Source organism: Theropithecus gelada, chromosome 3 (assembly GCF_003255815.1).
Source record: "Theropithecus gelada isolate Dixy chromosome 3, Tgel_1.0, whole genome shotgun sequence".
Lineage (NCBI taxonomy): Eukaryota > Metazoa > Chordata > Mammalia > Primates > Cercopithecidae > Theropithecus > Theropithecus gelada.
Window position 1 is genome coordinate 82,547,430 of NC_037670.1, and position 27,899 is coordinate 82,575,328.

A 27,899-nucleotide genomic window follows, 5' to 3' on the forward strand; every position below is an offset into this window, starting at 1 on the left:
TCACACACTTTTTTTGGTTTTCCAGTGCATATACAAATTATGTTTACACTATACTGTAGTCTTTTAAGTGTGCAATAGCATTATGTCTAAAATAGATATGCTTTAGTTTAAAAGTACTCTACTGCTAAAAAATGCTAACAATCTGAGCCTTCAGCGCATCTTAATCTTTTTGCTGGTGGAAGGTCTTGCCTCTTTTGACAGCTGTTGACTGATCAGAGTGGTGGTGCTGAAGGTTGAGGTGACTGTGGCAATTTCTTAAAATAAGACAATAATGGACTTGTTGATGAACTCTTCTACAAAATATTTCTCTGTAGCATGCAATGCTATTTGATAGCATTTTACTTACCCACATTAGAACTTCATTCAAAATTGGGAGTCAATCCTCTCCAACCCTGCCACTGCTTTATCAACTAAGTTGATGTAGCATTCTAAATTTTTTGTTGTAATTCCAACAATGTTTACAGCATGTTCACCAGGAGTAGATTCCATCTCAAGAAACCACTTTCTTTGCTCATGTATAAGAAGCAACTCCTCATTCATTTAAGTTTGGTCATGAAACTGCAGCAATCCAGTCACATCTCCAGGCTCCACTTATTATTCTAGTTATCTTGCTATTTCCACTATATCCGAGGTGACTTCTTCCACTAAAGTCTTGAACTCCTCAAAGTCATCCATGAGGGTTGGAATCAACTTCTTCCAAACTCCTCTTAATGTTGATATTTTGGCCTCCTCCCATGAATCAAAAATGTTCTTAATGGCATCTAGAATGGTGAATCCTTTCTAGAAGATTTTCAATTTATCCAAACCCATCAAAGGAATCACTACCTATGGTAGCTATAATTGTATAACATGTATTTCTTATATAATAATATTTAAAAACCAAAATTACTCCTTGATCCATAGATTGCAGAATGGATGCTGTGTGAGCAGGCAGGAAAATAACATTAATCTCCCTGTACATCTCCATCAGAGCTTTTGGGTGACTAGGTACATCATCAATGAACGGTCATGTTTTGCAAGGAATCTTTTTTTTTTTTCTGAGCTGTAAGTCTCAACAGGGGGCATAAACTATTCACTAATCCATGCTGTAAACGGATGTGCTGTCATCCAGACTTTGTCATTCCATTTCTAGAGCACAGACAGAGTAGATTTAGGATAATTCTTAAGGGTCTTGGGATTTTTGTAATGGTGAGTGAACATTGGCTTTAATTTAAAGTCACCAGCTGCATTAATCCGTAACAAAAGAGTCAGCCTGTCCTTTGAAGGCTGACTTGAAGCCAGGCCTTGAGTTCTCTTTTCCAGCTATAAAAGTTCTAGATGGCATCTTCTTTCAATAGAAGGCTGTTTTATCTACACTGACAATCTGTTGTTTAGTGTAGCCACCTTCATCAGTTATCTTGGGCTAGGTCTTCTGGATAATTTGCTGCAATTTCTACATCAGCATTTGCTACTTTACCTTGCACTTCTATGTCATGGAGGCAACTTCTTTCCTTAAACCTCATGAACCAACCTCTGCTAGCTTCCACCTTTTCTTCTGCAACTTTCTCACTTCTCTCTGTCTTCAAAGAATTGAAGAGAGATAGGGCCTTACTCTGGACAAGGCATTGGCTTAGGGGAATATTGTGACTGGCTTGATTTTCTATCCAGATCACTCAAACTTTCTCTATATCAACAATAAGACTCTTTTGCTTTCTTATCATTCATGTGTTCACTGGAGTAGCACTTTTAATTTCCTTCAAGAACTTTTTCTTTGCATTCACGACTTGGCCAACTGTTTTGTGCAAGAAGCCTTGCTTTCAGCCCATCTTGGCCTCCCACATGCCTCCCACTAAGTTTAATAATTTCTCCCTTTTGATTGATAGTGAGAGATGTGGTGGGGCATGGTGGCTTATGCCTGTAATCCCAACATTTGGGGAGGCCAAGGTGGGTAGATCACTTGAGGTCAGGAGTTCGAGACCAGCCTGGCCAACATGGTGAAACCCCGTCTCTACTAAAAATACAAAAATTAGCTGGGTGTGGTGGCACATGCCTATAGTCCCAGCTACTTGGGAGGCTGAGGCAGGAGAATTGCTTGAACCTGAGAGGTGGAGGTTGCAGTGAGCCGAGATTGCACCACTGCACTACATATCGCCTGGGCCTCAGAACAAGACTCCATCTCAAAAAAAAAAAAAAAAGAAAAAGAAAAAAGAAAATTAGATGTGTTCCTCTTCCTTTACTTGAATATTTAAAGGCCATTGTACGATTATTAATTGTCCTAATTTCAATATTGTTGTGTCTCAAGAAATAGGGAGGGCCAAGGTAAGGGAGAGACAGGGGAACAGCCAGTCGGGGGAGCAGTTAGAACACATACATTTATTAAGTTCTCCATCTTATATGACTCCCCAAAACAATAAAACAGTAACATCAAAAATCACTAATTGGCCGAGCGCAGTGGCTCATGCCTGTAATCCCAGCACTTTGGAAGGCTGAGGTGGGTGGATCACTGGAGGTCGGGAGTTTGAGATCAGCCTGACCAACATGGAGAAACCCCCTCTCTACTAAAAATACAAAACTAGCCGGGCGTGGTGGCGCATGCCTGTAATCTCAGCAACTTGGGAGGCTAAGGCAGGAGAATCGCTTGAGCCCAGGAGGCAGAGGTTGCAGCAAGCTGGGATCACGCCATTGCACTCCAGCCTGGGCAACAAGAGCGAAATTCCTTCTCAAAAAAAAAAAAAAAAGAAAGAAAGAAAAAGAAAAAATCACTGATCATAGTTCACCATAACAAATATAATAATGAAAAAGTTTGAATTATTGTAAGAATTACCAAAATGAACACATGCTGTTGGAAAAATGGCACCAATAGACTTGCCCAATGCCAGGTTGCCACAAACCTTCAATTTGTTTAAAAAAAAAAAAAAAGCAGTAGACAGTATCTAGGATGTGCAATAAAGGGAAATGCAATAAAACAAGGTATGCCTGTATATCGAACAACTGGTTCAGCCCAGGTGTTGATCAACGAGAATTGTTGTCTGCCTATAAACAGCCATGAAGACAGCCATGCACACAGAGCGCGTTACCTTGGAGAAGCATGGCAGCCAGCCAGAGAGTTGGCATTTGCAGGCAGCATTCGGAAGATATGCTGGCTTGTATACTCGATAAAACCAGAACTGTCTGTAAATGCTAAAGGACTTTTGAGTCAGTGCAACTGCTTCGTGTGGATTTATGGACTTCACACTGACAGTGCCCAGCACATGCTTTGTCCTTAAGAAAGGCATGGGTCAGGGTGTCCTCTCTTGGCCCATGAGGACACCTTGGTTCTCACCTCTCCCCGACTTCAACCCTCTGGACTCTACAACTAAGGCTTCTTCAGTTTGGACCATTTTTTTGTACTAAAACATACCCTCCAAAAAGTGATTATTTGGAGGCTTGTGCAATTTGTTCTCAGCATGTAGGGTCAACAAGGTCTATTCTTAATCCCTGTCAGTTGGAAAGAAAAACAATAAAGGAAAAGTGTCCAGCCAGCCAGTGATGATTATATATGCCTCTTGAATGAAATGTGGGTATCTTAGAACTGTTCCCAATGTGTGTTCCTGGATCTTCTGCCTACTTTCAATCCCCAGGTTTGATTCCAGGACACCCCCATGAGACCTACAGAATGGGAACCTTTAGCGAAAAAGACCAATACTCTACTTTTTAAAATAAGCTTTGCAAACTTGAGGCTTAGGAGCATTTGGTCATTCTGCCCAAAGACTTGGCCTTTCCTTGAACAGATTTCTTAACGATGAAATCTTGAAAATTCAAAACATTAGCTTTCTTAGTCACCTTCATAGTGGAATTTAATCACAGACAAAACAGATATGAGATAAAGAAGTAAATACTGGCCCAAATATCACTGAATACAAGGCTGATTGCTGGTTACCGTCCTGGAGGACAAACGATTCCTCTGCTTCTGTGTCATTCAGTCCAGTCAACATTGATTATTCCTATGATAGAAAATCAAGGATAGATGATATCGCAGAAGAGATAATCGAGGATGTTTCAGGCTGATCTCTGGAATGCACTCAAGGTCACAGTGTGACTCAGGCACTTGGTCTCACTGTGTCCCTGGCTTTGGCTGCTCTTCAGACTCTCACAAACTCAGCAGATAGGAAGGCGTCATGGATGAAAGAGTCCTGTTCAACCCAGATCTATTTACGGTAAGTCCCTGTATCCAAAGTCTTTTAATGTTTTCTCTGTAGGTCTCAGAATTAAAATGCCAGTCTCCAAATGGCCTTCAGTTGATACAAGTATATTCCAGATTGAAATATGAGTTTTGAGGTTTTATTTTGGGAATTAGGCTAGTGAGGTTAAAAACTATGGACTTTGGGCTCAGAAAAACTGAGTTCAAATTCAGAATTTGATGGTTAACAACTGAGGACCTTGACCAAGTGGTTTGTCTTCTTTGAGCTTCAGATTTCCCTTATTTTAAATGGCTATAACACTTCCAACCTCATGAATTTCCTAAGAGGACTGAATAAAATAACGTACATGGAAGCACCAAACACAGTTCCTAGCACGCAGTGTACCCTTAGTAAATGTTAGTGCACTTCTAGTTAAGAAGCTGAGTAAACTTCCAACACTTAGCATTATCTCTTCTAGCCAAAGTAAGTTAATCATTGACTGTCAAAACCAGGTCACAGAAGATCTAGGAAACAATAACAGGGTTGTCCTTCAGCTCAGTGTTTTAAAGCAGACTTTGAAATTTTATGACAAGTATGTGTTATGGACATTAAAAAAACACCAATTCCACACCAAAAAATGGGAAGCACATTATCTCAGAAGAAAGAACAATTGACAATGTGAATATTCACACACTCACACACTCACACACAGACACACAAACATGTGCACCACATTATTTTAATTTTTCTCATTGGCTACAGATCAGACCAGATTGGACTTGGTCCTGTGTGGAGGCACTGTTCTAGAAGTAGCATCGAATCTGTCTTCTCTGGCTATAGAACACCAGGAGTCAGGGCATCTAGCAACCTTCCATGGGACCCAGCAAGAGAGGCATCATAAACTGCTGGCAAGCCTGCGCCTCCATACTGCCCAGAGGCCAGACATCTCCATGGAACTGGCCTGGCAGCAGTCACAAATTCTAACCACCCTGTGCTAGATTTCTCTGGGCATACGGAGAGCCAGGTACTCTTTCCATTTCACATGTGAAAAAACTGAGACATAAAGAGGTTAAAGGATTTTTCTAATTAACATTGATTCAGTGGTGAAAATAGGACAAGAAAGCATATTTTAAAGCTGGGGCCATTGTTCAAAGAGTTGAGGGCAATCTACCCAACCACCTATCCACTCTGCAGGCAAGACAAACAGAACAAGTAGGGCAACTATAAATCTGCTGGCATCAATCGGCACAACAAAAATAGCACTACTAGTGCCTTTTTTATTCCCAAGAAAATGTGTCATCTATAGCCAATTATTTAAAGAAAAGTTCACATGTGAGTGACTTTTTTTTTTTTTTAGATATAAACATCAAGGCCAGGTGCGGTGGCTCACACCTGTAATCCCAGCACTTTGGGAGGAGTGAAGTGGAGGAAGAGGTATGTTCAACTACAGAGGAGGAAACTGAGGCCCAGAGGGGAAAAGTGACTTGATTGATAAAAATTGGATTCTGGTCCTTGTTCTGCCAAAGGTTTTTTGTGAGATGGGAACAAGTTTCAGCCTTACTGTCTCAATTTAATGTTTAAACCATTGTGCTTCACATTCTAAGGACTGCTGTCACCAACATCCTTGCTCAAATGCAAAGTGAAATGCTTTTAATTCATGTAAAGAAAGATTTGTAGTGAGTCAAAGCCTTATTGTTGACAAATAGTTATAGGCCAAGCTACATTTGGGAGTGATGATATTTTCTGCTGCTGGTGCCCGTCCTTCAGGAGTCAGGTGAGCACTGCAGGTGGAGATGAGAGGCAAGTTTCACCTGCTCAAAAATGTATCTTTCCCCCATCGATACGTGCCAGGACCTGCAATTCCCACCATCTGTCTCATCTTTGGGTTAAGACAGTGCTTTCATTCATTTGTTCATCCATGTATTTAGCCAACAGTTATTAACTCGAGCCCCTGCTGTGTACCAGGCAGGTACCAGGTGTATAGTGGCACAGTGCCTTCATGAAATCTATCATCCACTGAGGGAGATGTTTGTCTTTTCTGGTAAGATCTATGACGGAAAAGAGAATAGCAGAGGGCTCAACTGGGGGAAGAGACTTGGAAGCTGTTGCTGAAGGGTGGAAAGGAGTTAATAGAGTGCTGAGTGGAGAAGCTTTCTGGGCAGTGGCAGCAGCATTGGCTAGAAGCCAAGGCTGAGGGCAGTGAAGAGCTTGGTGAATTCCAGGAACTGCCCTTTAGGCTGAAACAAAAAACGTGAGAAGGTAAGTTGTTGTAAGAAATAAATTGGAGACTTTACCGAGGTTGGTATCTGCAGAAAGTAAGTTTTTACCTTTACCGTAAGAATGTTGCCTTGAGTGTGATACATGCAGCCACCGGCTAACTTGGCAGGAATGATTGCCTCAGGTTGACTGGTCTCAGCAGGCAAGTGACAAAGGGTAGATCTGAGGTGAGCAGAAGGAGAAGGGAGGGGACACTGGGAAGAAGCTCCACCCCACCCAGAGGGCCTACGTGTGGAGTGAAGACTGGTGCAGCAAGGAGTGGGAAGCCTGATGGGGTGTGAGCCCCCCACTGACATGGCTGTGTCACTTCCTAGACGGGACTTACTGAGGCTGTCTAAGCAACCACACACTCCATGGGCCTGGTTCTGAAACGGAAGTATAGTCGTGGCATCTTGAAGCTGACCAGGGAGACAGTCTAGTCCAAGTGGCTCATTTTACAGGTTATGACTCTATGACCTAATTCAGGTAAAGTGAAAGCCACAGCTGGTTGTGGTGAGCTTTGAAGGCTGTTCCCCGACTCTCACGCACCACACCATCTCATCATTGATTGTGAGCATCTCCATGTAGTTGGAATCAGCTCTCAGGGGCAAGTGGGTCATATATGGAGATAGTGGGTGCCCAAGAAACACTTGTCAAAATAATGTGTTTCTCCATATCAGCTTCCTTTAGTTTCTTTTAAAGTGTATGCAGATTGAAGTCTAAACCAGACCACTATAGTCCCACACTCATACGAACTTGTGATTCATCAACATTCTTCCCAGAAATTGCCATTTTACCAGTGTGAAAACAGTATTTTAGATTGAGAATATTTAAGAATATGAAGTACACAAAATGCATCATTACACCCATCAAAGAAATTGACCAGGATCTGAAATAGGTTTCTAAAAAATTAATAAACTATAGGCATTGAGATCTACAGTATGTTTATTTAGGGGGTGGGAGAAAAATTGGAGGTAGGTGAAGGGGCAAATAATGAATTATTTCACTTCTAGGAGAGACTATATTGAAGAAAAATCTAAAATCAGTATTTTTAACGTCATAACAACAGAGATAATAGATAACAAGTGGATAATAGGAATTAGTAAAATTCTGGCTCTGAACATGTCTTTTTAGAAGTATAAAGATCACCAGAATGTATTAACATACAGTGTGTGTGTGCATGCGTGTGTGTGTGTGTGTGTATGCGCTCCTGACACATGAGAACGGTGCTGTTTCCATGGCAACGGGGGAAAGTATGTCTTGCTATGAAGCAATCTTCTTCGATTCAGACACACTTATAAAGATCATGTGCTGGAAGCTGTGAGGGATATATTTGATTCTACTATTCTTTGAGATGAGTCAGGCTGTTGTCCCTGCCTCCCCCAGCCATTCTCCTATGCTGGACCTCCAAACTGAGCTTTGGGTACATTTTTTCAATTGTTTTCCCCCATCCAGCCTAATGACAACCTCCATCACTGTACCATCTACTGTATCCCTTGGGGTTTCTCAAACCTGGCAGTAGGTTATGACAAAGAGCCCCTGTTGTCATTGCTCCTGAAGCACTGACTCTGTGTGTGTGTGTGTGTGTGTGTGTGTGTGTGTGTGTGTTGTAGTAGCAGTAGTAGCAGGAGGAGGAGGAGGAGGAGGAGGAGGAGGAGGAGGAGGAGGGAAAGGAAGCATCAGCATAGAGTTCTACAATGTGAGAAATTTGACTTTATATCCAAGGCTTTTATAGTAGTGGTCCTTGGTCTGTAATGTCTGGCTTCCTTTTGAGACAGTTAAAAAATAAGAGTTTTCGTTTTTAGCCCTTTGTTTTTATTTTTGGACTTGAGGTTCACAAACCTTTCCCTTTCTTCTAATCCCATTTTTGGGTGTAGACAAAGTTCGATATAATAGTAAATGTTCCTTTGCCTTAAGTGAGCAAGTTGATTTCTAAGGCTCTGCCCAGACAGGGGTGATTGTGCCTGGGCTTTTTCTCAAAGACATGTAATGTGATTTCTAGCAGTGGCTTCTGATTGAACTTTTGTTATTTTTAATAATTCTCACAAATAATTATAATGTGGTTTACTTATTTCATTCTCTTGCCTCTTAGTGGCTAGAACTTCCAGAAATAGTGATGCTGATTAATAAGAATGCCTCAACTATTAGGCAAAAACCACAATTACTTTTGTACCAACCTAATATTTAATCATATTTTGAAGAGGCTAAGCTTAGGCCTTTATCCATAGTAGTTTTCTCATAGGAAACTTTCATCATATGCTTTCTTAATCAGGAATCTGGTAATGGTTGCACAACTAGCCACCAGGCAAGCAGGAAGGTATGGACCTTCTATGTGATCTCCTAATATTCAGAACTTAATCCAATGCCAGAGTCCACTTTTAAGAGTGAGCTCCATTGAGGAGAATGCTCCCTTAATATAAAACCATCAATTCTGTAGCTGTTTAGAAAGCAAGATCTTCATTCAGCTGTGAACATTAATGATGGTGTGCACCTCAATAAAGAACACTGTCGGGCTGAGTTAAATGACTATAAACTGGGTATACAAAGGAGAATTAGACAGTAGCAGAGTGTCGGCACATAGGAGTCAAGCAGTAAATATTGTTGATGCTCATCTTCTGCCCACACCCACCCATGATAAAAGAACAAGTGATGATCCACTGAGTCTTAGCAGCAAAACATTTCCTGTGCTATATAGAGAAGGTAAAAAAAAAACACCAAGCCAACGACAACTGCCTATGTACAACTCATCTTCCTTTAGAGAGATGTTAATCAAGTTCATCTAGCCACTTTGTTCTCCACATTAGCATTTAATAGATGAAACCTAGAAGAAAATCCATTTTTCTTAGGATTCTCATAATCACAAAGTGTTTATAGTCATAGGAATCAGGAATGATCCCCATTATTTTACTTCCGTTTCTCCCATTATTTGTATTTCCCAATGGAGTAAAACAGGGTTCAGCTTGGAAAACAAAGAAGCAATGGTTCTTAAAATACTGTTAACTCTGTCTGGACTGTACTCACAGCACAATCACAAGGGCAAAGTCATAAATGATGTGGCTTTGTTAGTGAGGCTTGCTTTATTTTTGTGAATACATTGAATTTAATGAAATAAGGAACAACAACAGGAATGTATGTTTTCTAGTTTTCTTATTGTCATGGTTTCTATTGGGTCTAAGTATAGTTCTTTCCTAGCTAGCACTAATTTTCAGTATTCTAAGTCACTATTCATAAAATCCTATGTTCTGTTCCTCTATTATGAAAACAGTTTTATTAACTCTAGGTTTTTTGAAACTCCAGGTTTCAGTTGATTTAATGACTTGGTAGTCTTGTGGCTCTACATTCAAAACACCCACAGAATCTGACCACTTCTTACTACCTTCACCACTGCCCGGCCTGAGCCAGCATTATCTCTTCCCTAGATCACTGAAGTGGCTCTGACCTAGTCTCCCTGCCTCCACCCTTGCTACATTAAAGTTCATCTCAAAATAGCATTCAGAGTGGTTCTTTAAACACAAAAACCAGAACAGGCCATTCCTCTGCTCAGAGCCCTGCCAGGGCGCTCCATTTCACTCAGAGTCTTCACAGTGACATGGGGGCACGCCATGACTAGGTCCTCACCATGCTGTGACCACATCTCTATTGCTGTCTCTTCCTCACTCACAGTTCTGGCCATGTTACCCTCTTGCTGTTCTTTCAACATGCTGGGCACTGCCTCTTCTCTCTGTCTGTAATGCTCTTCCCTATATGTGGACATAGTTACTTCCCTCATTTCCTTCCATTTTTGTGTTTGAATGCCACCTTCTTAATGAGACCTCTCTTGGCCACTTTATTTAAAAGTGTACCCTGTCTACCCCCACTCCAGCATTCCTGGTCCCCTTTACTATGCTGTAAGTTTTCTTTCTTCCATAGAGTATATCACTTGCTAATATACCATGTGATTTTCTTAAATATATCCTGTTTCTTGTCTGCCTGCTCCAGTAGAACGTAAGTTCCAGGAAAACAGAGAACTTTGTTCACTGATGTACCCCAAACACAAAACAGAACCTGGCATGTAGTGAGCACTCAGGAAATACTGAAATATTTGTTGAATGAACGAATGCATCACCAGTGTCTAGAGCTATTCCTGGCACACAGTAGGTTCTTAATACTGGTCGAATGTCTCTCCCTGGGGGACGAACAGGACTAAGTGTCAGAGAGACCCAGGCCACATAGCATAGTGATTCAGAAGACCACTCTGCCTCAGCTGGAGTGGCTGTGTCTACTGGTATGACCTAGGCTGTTTACTTAACCTCTCTGAACCTCAGTTTTCTCATCTGCAAATTGGGAGTAATGCGTCCCTCCCTTACAAGGTGGTTATGAGAATTAAATGTGGTCATTTGGATAGTAAGTCTGGTAAATGCTCAATAAATTTGAGCTATTATTATTATTATTATTATTATTATGACATCTTATTCTTTTACCTCTTTTTTTTCAGGGAAATAATTTCCATGTCTGTTCTTACCCATCAGGATTATTGGGAGGAAAAATATACAACACCGTAAATGAAAACCATTTTGAAAACCTTATACCACTCTCCGGATGCTGGGGATCAGCTGCACATGTAAGAGGTGCCCCGTGGACACTAATGACTCATTGCTCTGGGAAGTCTACAGGTTGTGGGAAACAGTCTTAAGTTCTGAAAAAGAAAATTACACTGGCCCTAATCAATAGCTAGGATCCCTTCTGAGACGCCCCTTCCCCGTGGCATCATGGAGGCGGGAGGAGGGCCAGGCTATATTTCAAAGCCCCCCTCCTTCTCTTCCCTCTTTTTCCCTAGGCTGCCAGAATCTTAGATTGTAGTGCAAGAACAACCATATTGCTGGAAGTGAAATTTGCAGTCTGCTCTATCAGATGGTTTCTGCGCATGGTCTGTTACTATGTTCAAAGCATTAAACTGCCTGAGAGTGGATTATTTACAGAGCTTCTCTCTTCCCAGAGCTGCTGATAGGTGGCAATTCAGCCTCTTCACCCTAATGCACACTTCCTCACTTTCCACCGAGACTCTTTGTTTGCTGACAGCATCTGGCTATCCTGGGTACTTGCCGCAGCTGGCACAGTTCTCTCCAACCCCTAGAAGAAACAGCCTTCACCTACACACCAGGGATGAAATAAGATTTCAGCTCAAAGCTAGCAACCTTTCTCTGAAATGGTGTCACACCCAGACAGAATAATAAATGTGCGTTTCTTCTTAGATGATGAGAAGTCAGTCTTTCAGGCAGACTTTTGACCCAGGGAGGATCAAGGTTTGACTGCCTTTGAGTAATCCTTGCAGAAAAAACAGCACCTAATTGGACAAAGGAAGAAAGGAACCAGCTGCTACTGTCATGATTATTTAAACACCCATCCACAGTCAAAAACACTGCATTGTTTCATTACAAGTGAAATTTGATTTCCACTACATTTCCTGCTGGCCTCCCCTCTATGCAAATTGGGGAGAAGAAAGACATTCATAAGGCATCAGAACCCATTTGGCTTCTAAATGTACTGTTTGCATATAGACATCAGCAGCCTGAATAAATCCTAGCAAGGAATGTCAAACAAACAACACTGGCTATTTTTCTATTGTTCTCCCTGAAAACATCGTTTTTAACACGTTCACAAAGGCAAGCTGGATTCTGTTTTATCAGTGTTTTAGTAAAAGACAAGTGGCATGGTGGTTCAGTTGTGGGTATTGGACATTAACGAAAACCATTCTGGGAGAGTTCAGTTTATAAAAGATTAAAATAATTCATCGACTTGCAAAAAAATTGTTCTAACCCTCTCTGTTGACAGTCAATTTTGTGCTGAGGGCTGAGTATTATATAATAATTTGTACAGCAGTTTATAGTGCCTAAAACATTTCTGCCTTGGGTCTGTCAGAGGACATGCCCAAGAATGCCATGAGTGAGGCAAGGGCAGTTTCCTTATCCTCATTCTGCAGATGAGAAAGCCAGATCTTAGAAAGATGGGGACTTTTTATTGTCACAGAACATGTCCCACCCCTGTGCATTCACCTTGCAATGCAGATTCCTCCTCATCCTTCGAAACCCAAATACATCTCCCCTTTTCTGTAGTATTTCCTGTTCCCTCCACCCCCGCTGCCACCACCACCACTGCAGAGGAAATTATTAATTCATTTATCCAGAATCGGTGAAAAACCACTGTGTCATGGGAGGAGACGCAGCAATGTCAAGGTCATTGTGGGTCCCGTGACAAGGTGAAATCTCTCCTCAGGGGAAGCAAAGATGGAGACAGTGCCCTTGTGTAACACAAACCCAACTGGGCTCTCTCTGTGAGCTCAAACTGGGAACCTTACGATGGAGAAGAGCCAGCTGGGGTTCTTCTGCATGGGATCCTGCCTCTGCCACAGACCCTGTATCTGCTGACAGCATCTCTTCTGCTGCTTCTCCACAATGTGAGACCCTCGAGAACAGGGACCATTTCTCTACCAGGGACCAGTGAAAGCCTAGCACAGGACGGTGACCCGTCATTGCTTCCTGAATGCACCTCTAGCGTAGTGATCCTGCCAGGTCACCAGAAAACAAGGCCAGAGCTCACAGGTCTAACTCCTGACTTGGCACAACTTCTTCCCTAGGCTGCCTTATGGTAATAGCAGAAACAGCCCATCTAGAGTGGCTGCTGCCAAGACACTGGCTGTAGTGGGAAGGTGTGGCTGGGTCTCCCACTCCAGGGAGCAGGCAGGAGCCCCACTCCCCCGAGTGCTGCTGCAACTGCTCCAGGGCGTCTCTGTGCCTTGGGGGCCCAGGAAGGCCCCCCTGCCCCCAACAGGCTTGGAAGTGCCTGCTCCCATTGCCTGACCTCTCCCTGCTCCCAGTGCCTGCTCTGATCATAGAGCAAGGTTGGGGCCGAGCCTGGGTACTGTCGCATCCCGGCCAGGTGGACGCATGCTCAGGACAGTGCTGACACACCAGCCTCCTGCTCCCTCAGCCCCCTCTGGACTTTGGGTGCCAATGAGCATGGGAGGGAAGCTGAAGCAGGGGATGAGGGCAGTTCAGCACTGGCCTGCAGGCACCCCTTGGGACAAACAGGCTGGACACCAGGAACAGCAGGGGGAGGCAGACAGGTTCCTGGGCAGAAGGGATTGGGTCCCTGGTGAAGGCCCACCTTCAGCCTGGGAAAGTCCTAAAGCCTGGGGGCCAGGCTGCCAGTCCTGCTGACCAGAGGAGGAAGGCAGGGTGCTTTACCCTGGGCCCACCTATGGCTGCCCATTGACCAGTCAGCATGCACTCCCCCACCTCTGAAGACCATAAAAACCCCGGACTCAGCCAGAGCAGAGCAGACTTCTGGATGACCAGCTGCAAAGAGGAGCTAGCCTCTCCAGGGCATCCTCTCCGCTGAGAGCAGCAGACATCCACACAACCAGCTGCAGAGAGGAGCTAGGGCCTGTTCTCAGCAGACAGAAACTACCCTCTCTGCTGAAAGCTGAACACTCATTGGGACAACTTGCCTGCAGAGAGGAGCCACTCACTCCAAGCCTTTGCTGAGAGCTGCAGAGGTGATGGGATGACCTGCTTGCAGAGAGGAGCTACCCATTACTGGTTTCCTCTCAGCTGTTCTACCACTCAATAAAGCTCCTCTTCAACTTGCTCACTCTCCACTTGTCTGCATATCTCATTCTTCCTGGATGCAGGACAATAACTCGGGCAAAGGCACCACTGGCCACAGAGGTTTCTGGCCAGAAAAGCAACACCCCTAACGATAGTAGCTACACTGTGACACATTCTGCAATACCCTCCTCCCACCACATTAAAAAAAAAAGAGCTGGGGGCAATAAAATTAATAACAGCTAATACACAAAAGGTCTTATTACATGTCAACCCCCACCCTTGGTTACACACACATATCGCCTTAAAAGCCCGCCTGAGCTAGGCACTAATGTTCCCTTGTTCTGTGGATGAGAAAACTCACATAAAGATGTTTAGACCACACAGTTAGTATACTGATGGTAATTCAAACCTGTGCCCTTAACCTCACAGAAATTTAACAAATCAGAACAACCCAAAAGCTAAAATTTTCTTATCTAACTATCCAGAGATGCTTTCCTGGCCATAAGTCCCTGCTATGGACTCTATATGAGATGATACAGAGCTACTCAAAGCTGGCCAGGAAACCGTCACCACTCTATGATGGGATAAGAACAGAAATTGAGAGTAAACGGTTAAAAACCTTTATGGCAACTTGATATTGCTGCTGTATCCAAGTGCGTGATCAGTGGACTTACCTTGTTCAACAGGATAGTGACTGTTTGGATGGTATGAACTTGAATGATGAACTGCCAGTAGTCTGGGCTGTGTACTAGTATTAGTCTGCAATAGATTGAAAAATTTCAGAACTTGATTCTCTATCACAGTTTGAGAAACACTAACACTATAGTTCTATTTCAGTTACCTTGGGAGTAGAAGATGGAAAAAGTAGTCGAAAAGAGCTAGGGGAGTTTTGTCTAGTCTCCTTGCTATTGCCTACCTGGGTGACCTCAGACAACTTCCCTTCTGATAATTGTAGAGTGAGGGGCTTACACCAGATTCTAAGTCCCCTCTGTGCTGTGGCACACTGATTTGTTACCAGAGTAAATAACTTCTTAATCTCTGCTTCCTCTGATACTGTTTGGCTTTGTGTCTCTACCCAAATCTCATCTTGAATTGTAATAATCCCCACATGTCAAGGGCAGGATCAGGTGGAGATACTTGAATCATGAGAGGCGGGTTTTCCCATGCCGTTCTCGTGATAGTGATTTATCACAAGATCTGGTGGTTTTATAAGGGGCTTCCCCTGCACTCGGCATTCATTCTCTCTCCTGCTGCCCTTTGAAGAGACACCTTCCGTCATGACTACAAGTTTCCTGAGGCCTCCCCAACCAACCATGCAGAACTGTGAATCAATTAATCCCCTTTCTTTCTTTATGGCAGCATGAGAATGAACTAATACATCCTCTATATAACAAAATTATTTTCAGCAGTAATCATGTAATAATCAGAAATGAGCACAATCTTCTTGATCTTTACTCTGAAAACAAATAATTTTAAAAGAACAATTTCCTTTTAAAAGATCACTCAAACGTGCTCAAATAAATACCATACCTCACAGTTCATGCTCTGTTAGCCAATTTAAATTTAAATATAATAGAAATAAAATTTCCCAAAGTCACACAGAATTGAAGTAACTCAAATTCCATGTTTTTGTGTTTACAGTCACTAAGTCTGTGTTGTTATGAGTCTGCTGTTTGCATGCAGGAATGTGAAGAACTGCTCAAGTTGGAGACACAAATTGAAGCCAGCCCCAGTTCAAAACTGTTACAAACAGAGGCCGCAGGCATGAGGGGCTGACTATATAACTCGAAGTTCTCCAGTACCTTACTTTAATAGAGAACACAATCTTTATTAAAGGATAAGTAATAAAAATGTGCTGATGTGCAACTTATGGATCTATTATTAAAACTCAACAGTCACTGCAGCAATGTTTAGAACTTAAGCAAACAAAAGTTTTGTGAGGGGGCAATTTTACCAATGACATTGTTTAGAAATGTTGGGAGATGGTGATCATAAAAAGCAGATCCGTGTTTTATTTCACTTGGGTTTTTACAAATTATTTTTTAAAAATTCTATACAGACAATGAACCCTCTTAATTCCTGAATATAGAGAAGGCCCCCCCATGCCCAAACCCACTCTTGGTATGCTGCTGCTTCCAGTTATAATTAGTTGGAATACTTTAGGGATTGAAAAGGACTTGGTTTTAAAGAGTTTCAACAGCAATGCACTTGCTCCTTTGGTTCAATAGGTTTACTTCTGGGCCAAGGGAAAAAAAATCCAATCAATATTAATAATAGCTAACACTTACTGTGTGCATACTTTGTGCTGGGCTCAGTGCTCAGTGCTTTGTGTATATTACTTCTTTCTTTCTTCCAAATGTACCTCTAGGAGATAAGTCCTATTCTTATCTCCAGTTTACAGAGAGGGGAACTGAAGCTTAGAGAGACCAGGTAACATCTCCAAGGTCATACAACTAGTAAGTGGTAGAGGGGAAATCTGGACCAAGTGGCCTGATTTAGGGCCTATGCTCTTCACCTCAAAGTTCTGCTGCCTTCCACTCTGTGTCTACTTGCCACATACTCGTCAAACAGAACAGAGCACACCACAATAGAATAGTGACTCTTTGGGGGCATCTCTTCAGGGCCAAGAACTGTAACTACGCTATCATATTCAATCCTCACAACAGCCCTGCTAGGCAGGCATTTAGTACCTCCCTTTTCTAGTAAGAAAATAACATTCAGCAAGGTTAATTACTTTTAGAATACAGAGTCAGTTAATGATGGAGCCCATGTTCAAACCTCTGCTTTTTTCTTTGCTTTTTCTGTTATCTTGCACTTCTTGCCTAAGCCACCCAACGCTTCATTGAACCACAACATGAAAAAATCCTTATGCATAAGAAACAAGATGCTTTCAATCTAGTTGGAGAGCCAGGTGCCCGATTTCCCAGCCTGCCTTGCAGGTAGGGAGCCATAAATCCAGTCAATGAGGTGGTAAGAGGAATTGGCTGGTGGAGATAGGTGGGTTATTGGAAAACCTTTGCCTTCCTGATAAAAGGGACAGCCTATGCTGTCAAGGACCTTCTCCGGCCCTCCATTTTTTGAACACAGATGGCAATGCTGGATCTGCAGTAGCAATCTTGTAACCACAAGGCACAAGCAAAAGGAATCTCAGAGATGGCTGCCGTAATATCACAGAGCTGCTGAGCCAATACCAATAACCACCTACCTCTGTACTTGTAAAAAAAAAAAAAAAAAAAAATCCATATTTATTTAAGAACGCTTAATTGGGTATTCTGTTACTTGCAGCCAAATACAATTCTGATTTATACAGAAAGAAGACCCAGTTTGAGTAGCCTCACTTTCCATAGAACTAAGTTAAGCCTTTGATTCCGATGCCTCTTTTAACTAACTTTTCCCTGCCTTCTTAAAGAGACTACCCTGAATGTAATTTTAGACATCTTGGTGCCATAGACATGACACCAAGTATCTGCTATGCTCACAGCCCCTTCTGAGGATAACCATAAGTGGTTCTTTATGAATGGGCCCCCATGCTTTGTGCCTGGTTACTGTGATTCTCTGGCCATCGCTAAGCTGACTTAGATATTCAGCACTTGGCCCAAAGCAGCCATGTACAGGTCAGCTGGTAGCCATGAGAGCTCTGTCCAGCAAAGGCACTATACATAGATGTTAACTGGTCCAGCTATGAGACAGAAGTTGAGTAATACAAGGAGAATGCAGGCCATAAGGCAAGACAAATCAAGAATAAGCAGAAACCAAGAGGTAAAGAGAAGGAAAGTGAAAATGTTATATGAGGCTGGGCGCAGTGGAGCCACTGTAATCCTAGCGCTTTGGGACACCGAGGTGGGAGGATTGCTTGAGGCCAGGAGTTTGAGATCAGCCTGGTCAACAGAGCAACACCCCATTTCTACAAAAACTAAAATCTATCTATCGATCAATTGATATAAATATATCTGGGCACAAATACTCAGGAGGCTGAGGTGGGAGGATAGCTTGAGACCAGGAGTTTGAGGTTTCAGTGAGCTTGATCTTGCCACTGTACTCCAGTCTGGGCTACAGAGCAAGACCCCATCTAAAAAAAAAAAAAAGTTATATGGTAACAGAAGTAGAATCTTAACTATGGCACAGCCTCTAGAGTAGAACCCACCAATGTTACTGAGGAAACAATAAGATGAGCCCCTTATTCTAGATCTTCTGGAGGTGATCTAAAGTCCTTTAGGGCCACTAACCATGCTGTAGCTGGTAGCTGGTGAAGCCATGTCATCAAGCTTACCTCCCAAAATACACTTACAGTAGCCCCATTAGATCACATTAGTCCTGGAATTCTGAAAGAGCATAACCAACATGTTGGCAACCCAAGTTCATCCTTCTCATCACCAGTTGTCATAATGTGCTGCACATATGCCTGTGAAGCCCCAAGATTATAGGCAGGGTGCCTGTGGGCCATATTTGGCCCAAATATATGTCTTGTCTAGCCTATATGGTATCTTAAGAAAATGTGAGGCACAGTTGGGCACCTTTCGATGGAGTGTGTGCTCTTCAATTTGTCATGGTTCCCACCTCTCTCCATTCCTAATACCTGCCCTACTTTGCACATTTACATTATCCATTTGGTACCTGTAGGTACTTGAGCTGCTGCCCCCGGCAGATAATTGCAGAGGTGGTTACACATGATACCGAGGTGTTCCACATGGCAGGAGAGAAAGCTGCTGCTTCCCCAGCCTTCTTCATTCCTAAGGGCTATACCATTGAGAGAAAGAGAAAGAGAGAGACAAGAGAGAGACAGAGAGCGAGCTTATTGCCACCTCTACAGACCATAGAGCTGGTATCTTCTCTCACTTCATCATCAACTCGCTTCTCTCCTGCAGAGTGTCTGCTGCTCATAACTCCTGTCCCCACCTCTAATTACATCCAGTACCACTTACCACCACAGCTTTTTTCTCTCCAGGCCTTCTATTGCTTTTTATCATGCCTGTCTTGCTGGGTGTTCATGTGGTTGATCTTTGTGGTCACAGCCAATTACCGGGTGCTTTTCCTTCTACCCAACAAACCATGAATCTCAGCACAATGTGGTCTCTGGGATAGTGGCTCTGGTTAACAGCATTTGTGAGCTGGGTCGTCAGGGGCTGTGCTTTACCATCTATCAGTTCTATTTTTGTTTTCCCAAAGACTTTTGAGTCCAGAGGGATTGTAGAAGGCTGAGGGATACAGAAAATGAGGCTAGTGCAGAGGTGTGGTTTGGCCAGTGGTGAAAATAATAGCCTGTGGAAATAGTCAAAGGAGAGATGACTGTGGGCTGCAGGAGGCAAGCAAGTTTTCCTTAAGAATGAGTTAAGACAGACAAAGAAAGGATTAAAAGGAACATCCTCACTTTGGGAGGCCAAGGTGGGTGGATCTCTTGAGGTCAAGAGTTCAAGACCAGCCTGGCCAACATGGTGAAACGCTGTCTCTACTAAAAATATGCAAATTAGCTGGACTTGGCCGCTCACGCCTGTAGTCGCAGCTACTCAAGAGACTGAGGCAGGAGAATCGCTTGAACCCAGGAGGTGGAGGCTGCAGTGAGTTGAGATTGTGCTACTGCACTCCAGTCTGGTCTACAGAGCAAGAATCTGTCTCAAAAAAAAAAAAAAAAAAAAAAAAAGAATAAAAGGAACATCCAAAACTGCAGAGAAGGCAGCCCAAATAAAAGGTGAGTGATGGTGCAGGGCATGGTGTATACACACAGCAGTGTTTGTGTCTGTGTGTGTATGTACACATGAGCACATGTGTATGCAGGGGGATTAGCACTGGGACACGAGCATAATAAAGTTAAGAAGGAATAAACTATGCAGGGTCTTGAAAGCTAGATGCATAAATTTGTAATCATTGCAGTAGGCAGCTTAGAGCTACTAATGGGGAAAGACATTTGGGCAAGGGTACCTATCTGGTGATGACATAAAAGCAAAGTAAAAATGGAGGAGAAATAATTCTAGGATATTTTGAAGGCGTAATCGACAAGCCTGGATGACTGGCTCGATTTGAAAGGCTGAATGGAGGGAACAGTCAATGTTAATGCCAAAGTTTTGAGCTCAGGGGCATGTTGGCACCAACATAGAAAGGGAAGTTTGAAAGAGCTGAAAGAAGATCATGAATTCTGTTTTAGAAGTGACATTTCATTTTTCAGCAAGAGACTTTCCATCCTCATTTGTTTATTTGGCTGTCTATGTGGTTACCAGAACAGATTTGCATCTGGAGTGCAATGGGGGAAGCCTGGAGAACAAGAACAGACTTCTCTCTCACCCACATTTCTGGCTTTCTTAGCCAACAATACAAGACCAGAAACTTCCACTAGATATTAAAAGGCTTCTTGGTCTTACAGTGAAGCCTCTGGCTAGAATGAGACATATGGAAACCTGTGAGTTCAAGAGAAGATCTCAGAAGCTCATTATTTGCTGTGACTTCAGAGCAGTGCTCATATTCTTTTGCTGACAAGTATGTACCAACCAAATTTGGCACTGTCAGCACACTGGCAGGGAGCCAAGATGGTAAATGGAAACTGACCCATCACAGGAAAAAAAAAGAAGAGGGCAAATGATCATTCCACCCCATATTTCTTGGGCAAATAAGGAGGCAAATGATCATTCCACTCCATAAAGCTCATGCCCACCTCTGAGATAACAGACCATATCCCTGTTCTGTGTAACTCAGGCAACTTTGAATACAGCATCCCCAAATGACATCAGGTTGTGAGGCCCTGGTAAAGGCAATTGTTTGAGGCTGCACAGACTCTGCTGGAACTCTGGGAAACTTTCGGCATTCCAAGCACCTAAATGGGGGTCCCTGGGTTAACCTCACTTTGATTTTTGCAACACAATCATGCACTTGAGTTTCAATCTGGCTGCGAAATTTAGAGCATAGATTAACAGATGCCTATAGGGTCTATATAATTTTGAATGCTGGCATGTAACCCTCACGATCGCCCTCACTAGAATCAATTCATTTAGGGACATTTGGCTCTTCTCTTCCAGGTATTCTGGAAATCCTAATTGGGACCACATGCCATGCAGCATAGTGAGCCGTTGTTCAGCATATAGGTTTTGTGCAAGAAGAGCAATGCTAAAGTAACAGCTTTCCTTCTACCAGCTTCTCTGACCCGGGGAGAATTAACTAACCTCTCTAAGCCTCAGTTTCTTTATCAGTAAAATGAGGAAATAATACCTAGTTTCGAGTGGTATTGTGATGAATAAATTATATAAAGAGGCTGTATTCATTGTGTTTTGCTGCCTAACAAATTACCCCAAAATGTAGTGGCCTAAAGAACAATAAAAATTAATTATTTCACAGTTTCTGAGGGTCAGGAAACGAGGAATGGTTTAGCCGGGTGGTACTGGTTCAGGGTCTTGTAAGGTTCATGGATGTCAGCCAGGGCTGCAGTCATCCAAAGGCTAGATTGGGGCAGGAGGATCTTCTTGTAAGGCTGCTCACTCACATGGCTGATTTGTGGTGCTGGTTCTTGGCAGGAGACCTCAGTTCCTCTCCACAGGATTGATGGAGTGCCCTCAAAGTGACAACTCGCTTCTCCCAGAGTGACCAACCCAAAAGACCAAAGCAGAAATTGCAATGCATTTTAGGACTTGGCCTCAGAAGTCACAAAAACCACTTCCATTGTATTCTATTCATCAGAGAGGTCAGCCCTGATTCAATGTGGGAGGGGACTATGCAAAGGTATGAATATCAGGAAACAAGTATCACTGGGGGTTTTCTTGGATGCTGGCAACCATAGGGCTTGCACAGTTCCTAGCTAAATGGTAGCTGCTAATACAATTAATATTATTCTCTGCTTTTTTATCAAATAAAACCATTTATTTTCCTTTGTTCTAAAATAACCCAATCATTGCTTTTCTGCTCTCAGATCTACTGGCTTGTCAGTCCCATAGTGATGTCAGAAAGGGCAGCACCCCATGAGCTCACAAGTGTGAGTCAAATAACTTGTATTCTGAAACTTTGGCCTCTTCTATTTCTGTCTTTATATATGTAATGAGAATCCCTAACTCCAACTTCCTGATTTCTCTGATGATTTGAATGCTGCAGTCAGCCAGGGTATGCGGGACATAAGCAATCACTGCTGCAGGAAAGATGCTGACTTGCAGTTCATGGCCTGGCTCTGCTAGGCAGAGAGTAGTGACCCGGGTCACCCCTGTGACACCATGGAGACCATGTCAGAAACAGAAATGTGCCATTACGAGGCAACTAAAGAAGTCTGTTCATCTCTCAGGCAGTGTTTGTTGGCACTGGTCCCAAACACCTGGTTAATTGTAAGTCACTGTCATGGTAACCTTCCCTACATCATCACAGTAGATGCTACATGCTTAATGAAACTCATATTGGCTAGCGACAGGAGGGCTGAAGACAGGTCAGTGGCAGAGGCTGCCAGTTGTTTCCCAATGTCAGTTCTATCCTTCTTCCATAGGGAGAGAATCCTAAACATTAGCTGGGAACCAGGCACCCCATAGTAAAATCTATGTCTATCAGGCTTTTTTGACAAAGTTCTGGCCAATGGGACATAAGAGGAGGTGGTACATGAAACTTCTGAAGAGGGAGGCATGCCTCCATTCTCCTCTTCCTCCTTGATACTGGAATGTTGATGTAATGACTAGTGCTCAGAGCTCCAGGTGCCATTTTGAACCATGAGGTGACCTTGGGAATGGAAGCCACTTGTGGCAGAGCAAAAAGAAGAAACCTGGGTCACTGACACCATGGAGCTCCATTCCAGTCATGGGTTGCCTGCCTCTAGATTTCCTGAACATTAGAAAGAAATAGCTTTTCAATTCTTTTAAGCCATTCTTACTTGTTTTCTTTCTGTTGCTTTATAACAAACATAATCCCAACTATATAACGTCCTATGACATCGGCTATTATTCCAGTTCTAGTACATGATCTGTCATGTACTAGATCTGTCACCAGATCATGCATGTATCAAAGGCAGGAACGTCTGTAGAAATGATTCCAGGAGAAAAAGAGAAACCATCACTTATAGTTTTATGCAACATTTATTGAGCTCTCACTACTATGGGCAAGGCACTGTGAGGGATTCAAAAGTGAATCAGTCTCATTCCATGAAGCTTAACTATCAAATTGACATGAAGGAGGTTAGACAGTTGTGTACGGAGTTTGTTGTGAGTTTCTCCTCCATTTGGACTTCCAGTTACTACCACTTTGTTCTTTGTGAAGAACTTCTACATGTCAGGCACTGTGCTAGGTGCTGGAATCACAATGATATACTAAAGCAGATGTAGTATCAAATACATCTCCTTGTGCAGTTAACAGTATAGGATGATGTCATATGCTATAGGTATACTTTGAGTTCTTGTGTCTTTAAAAAAGTAAAATTTTAATAACATTTCTTATTTCAAAAGTGACATATATTCAATAAGGAGAAGAAAATAATCATATATAATTCAGGAACAAATATTTTTAACATTTTGATATTTTTATACTTTAATAAAACATTGGGATTATTTATTTGGGTACCTGCTTTTTCAGTCAATATCATATTACAAAAATTTTGCCATGACAATATGTATATTCCCACAATAATATTTTTAGGGGATATCATGTATTCCATTGAATGGAGCTAATGTAATTTATCCAATCTCTTTTTACTGGCCATGCAGGCAGATCTTAACTTTCACTCTTATAAACAGTTGCTATGATGAATCTTTATGTAGTTAAATGTTTTGTGTATTTATGATTGCTTCCTTGGAATAAATTCTTCAAAGCGGAATTGCTACATTAAAATTTTTGTAAAATTCTAAGAGTTTTGGTACAAATCTAAATTAACTTTCAATAGTTAGACAAATTTAGTCTCCCTCCAGCAGGCCAGGAGTTTCCCTAAATGGTTCTTTTTTAATGTAACTACTTTGACAGGGCTCCCATAACTCGACGAATCACTTGCGCATTTGTATGAATCGTCTTTCAGGCTGTTTCCCTTCCCAGAGGAAAGAACAGAGCTCCCAGAGAGGCAGGAACCTGGCAAAGGGCACAGAAAGATGGGCCAGGCCTGTGAACAGCAGTCCTAGCCAAAGGCCTTCTCCAGGAGTAGACCTGCCTAACTCCTGCAGGGTGTTCCTCGAGCTGATGACAATGCACATTACATTCACTCTAAGTGCAGAATTCTCTCTTCCCATGAGTGACAAAAAAAGATAAATAAATTCAGAATTCTCAGATTGCAGCTCCAAGTCCTGCCAGCAACAATTAGTTGTAGAGAAGAAAATGGTGTTTCCCCTTCTCCAGCTTCACCTTCTCACCCTTTTCTTCCTCTCTCATTCTTTGTCATCTATTATTTTCCAAAATAAAAATAGCTATTTATATCCTTTCCAAGCAAGAAATAGGGATCTCTATCACCATTTGAATGAATGTTCATTATCCTGTTGTGGGGATGCAGTATGATTTATTTAACATATATTAAATAATGTCTTGTCTTGACAGACGTTATGTTGTCTCCAATCTTTCATTTTTCACTAGTGTGCATCCCATCACTTCTGTCTTTCTATGCTTGTCCAATTGCCTCTTTAGGATAAATTCCTAGAAGAGGAATTGGGTCAAAGTAGATGCCTATCACCAATCTGCCCTGCAGAAGGGTTTCACCAATTTACTTCAAGAGGGAGGTTCCTAACACTGCAGGCAGGGCATGGACACAGAAAAGCTTCTGCTTGGTTTCCATTTCTTCCTTTCCTGTTAGCTGACAGAGGGAAGTTGCTTTCTAGGGACCCTAACCACTCAATTAACTCTGTTAAAACTCTTCCTTCCTTTCTCAGATTAAAAAGAACTGTTTCGGCCGGGCGCGGTGGCTCAACCCTGTAATCCCAGCACTTTGGGAGGCCGAGGCGGGTGGATCACGAGGTCAGGAGATCGAGACCATCCTGGCTAACATGGTGAAACCCCGTCTCTACTAAAAATACAAAAAACTAGCCGGGCGTGGTGGCGGTCGCCTGTAGTCCCAGCTACTCGGAGGCTGAGGCAGGAGAATGGCATAAACCCGGGAGGCGGAGCTTGCAGTGAGCCGAGATCGCGCCACAGCACTCCAGCCTGGGTGACACAGCGAGACTCCGTCTCAAAAAAAAAAAAAAAAAAAAAAAAAAGAACTGTTTAGTGTGCTAGCCAGGAGCCCCACAAATTCTGTTACAAATGAGTAAAATTGAAGGTGCCAGTCATTCAGTTGAAAACAAAAATTGACGAAACTCAGTTCCACTGAGTCATCATCCATTAAAAACCTTGTAAGCCTTGTGTGTGTTTAATCCATCTGGTATATTCACACAGAGGCCCACACACATTTGATTATTTATACGGGGAAGGCTGTGTGTATAGGGGATAAATGTATATATGTGTGTATAGATTACATATATGACCAAAAACTTAAAACAGAAAAATATAACCCCCGCTTTTCAAGGCATAAATTGATACTTTCTACAGAAGTAATCAATAAACCTATTTTTTTTTCATGTTTACAAATAGAAAAGAATATTAAATATTTATTTTCCTGATTTTCACAGACATTGCTGATCTATACCTGACATTTTTGGTAACATGCTTGTACCATAAAGTGAGAATGGCAAAGGCTGCAGTCAGGGCCTGGGGAAGCCAGCAGAGCACTTCACAATTTCTCAGAAAAGTGAATATTGGCAGCTGACTTCCATGTTACATCCAACCCCGAACTCCACCTTTTGCCCTCACCACCCCCCAAAAAACTCTCTGAATACAGAGACTTGGCTGCTCCTTCTTTTGACTACATAGCTACAGGAGAGATATAAAGAAATTTTGATTTTTTTTTACAATACAGTTTCACTCTACATTTCTTAAGGAAAGGAGCCACGCAAGTCTCGAGTTGGGATGACGTAGCCGTAATCGGAGCATCTGGTCTCTCTGCCTCCAGCAAGGCTGGGCATTTCCAAGCAATATGTTCCCCAGGGTTTTCTGGTTTGGAGTCAAGCCCCTGAGATACTGTCTCACAGTTAAGTAGATCATGCAATTAGACAGATTAGACAGAGGAGCTCTCTCTCTCTCTCTCTCTCTTTTCAGTGTAGTTGCTTCCTCGGTTTGTGTTAATTCTAATAAGGCTAGTTAGAAGTCAAGCCATTCCACCTTCCAGCAACATGTTAACCAGGAGATATGGTGCAAAGTTCACATTATTTTAATTTTTTAAAACATAGAAAGTTTTCAGAAATGCAATTGAAGCTGTAGTGGAATCCCTACCATCCCTAATATTTCACCAGATTCAGAGTTTCAAGCATCAGTGGAAAGAGCAATTGATCAGGATCCCTGTGCAGCCCCAGCTGTGATGCTAACCAGCTGTGTGGACTGCTCCCTTTACTCTAGTCTCCTCTGCCAAAGTAACAGGAAAGTATTTTGGAAATATACAATGCAAGGTAGTCATTACTGCTGCCATGGCTTATTTTAGTTGCTTGAGACCATATAGAAGGGAGGGGAAAGACTGATTTTATTCTGCTAGCTACTCCCATGATTCTTTTAAGCAAGACACAGCTAATGGTTCCCTCTCCATGCAAGCCATTCTGCACTTACATACTCCCTGGATCTCGCTCCTGCCTCTAAAGACCTCAAGGGAAGGAGATTCTGTTCCAACCAGGCAACTCATTCCGGAGTTCAAAAACCTCATTATCTGAAAGTTCTTTCAATGTCTATCCATAGCCCCTTGTACTGCCAAGAAACTAATTACCTCCGATTCTGATTTCAGAGGAGATGAGGATTATCTCTTTCACCCTACCATGACCTTCAAGAGACTTTGCTGTTGAGACTTTGCTGCTACGTTTTCTTCTTCCCCTTTCCAGTGGAAGAAACATAAGATTTTCATGTCCAGTTCAGAGGAATGTCAAAAATTTATTTTACATGCAGTTGAAAAGATGATGCTGCAAGAACCCAGGACTCAGAATGAGGCTGGGGACAGGCTCTTAGACAAGGGAAAAGTCGCCCACCACAAAGGCATCTCCTGAAGTTGATCAAAGTGTTCCCATCTGTTGCCCAGGAAAGAATGAGCAGGCAGGGCAGATCAAAGAAAACCAATGTTTTATGATGACAGTTATAGCACCCTAGGGCTGCAGCTCTCAAAGTTCTGCTCTTCAGTGGCCCAGCCAGTGGAAGGGTCTGGCAGTGTTCCATTTTTCGGAAGCTTCCTTTGTAAGACTTGAGAATGCTCTTGTATTAGTCCATTCTTGCACTGATATAAAGAAATACCTGAACTGGGTAATTTATAAAGAAAAGAAGTTTAGTTGGGTCACAGTTCTGCAGGTTGTACAGGAAGCATAGTGGCTTCTGCTTCTGGGAAGCCTCAAGAAGCTTCCAATGAGGGTGGAAGAAAAAGGGAGAACACACACTTCACAAGTCCAGAGCAGGAGGAAGAGAGAGCGAGGAGGTGCCACAATCTTTTGAACAACCAGGTCTCCCAAAAACTCACTATAACGAGAATAGCACCAAGGGGATGGTGCTAAACCATTCATGAGAAACTGCCTCCATGATCCAGTCACCTCCCACCAGGCCCCACCTCCAACATTAGGGATTACAATTTGACATGAGGTTTGGATGGGAACACAGATCCAAACCACATTAGCTCTGAATTTCCTCAACAAACAAGAGTCAGGGGCATATTTACCACCATCTGTGTTTTACAGAAAGAGAAATTCAGATATATTGTTCATCCTTTTTTGCAACTTTCTGCACCTACATAGTGGACTCTTTAACAAAGATAGGGTATTTTTCAGGGGTGCTAAAGTATTGAAATAAGTTCCAGCACTGTGATTTATTTCTACAGAGAGGCTTCCTTTTTTTTTTTTTTTTGCATCCTACTGCAAAGGAACTACTTTCCATAAGGCAGATCATTTTGAGTTTGAGTGTAACATGGTCAACCAGGAGGCAGGGATGGGAAAGCTCC

The 27,899-nt window shown here is 42.5% G+C and overlaps 1 long non-coding RNA gene across 1 annotated transcript in view; it reads left to right on the forward strand.

Annotated features, from left to right (window-relative positions):
• Window positions 1–12,181, forward strand: part of LOC112621036 — a 38,491-nt gene extending 26,310 nt beyond the window's left edge. Inside the window, exons 3-4 of the long non-coding RNA XR_003118643.1 lie at window positions 5,497–5,665; window positions 11,212–12,181. This is a non-coding gene — a long non-coding RNA (uncharacterized LOC112621036). The remainder of the gene's footprint in view (window positions 1–5,496; window positions 5,666–11,211) is intronic.
• Window positions 12,182–27,899: the final 15,718 nt, after the last annotated feature.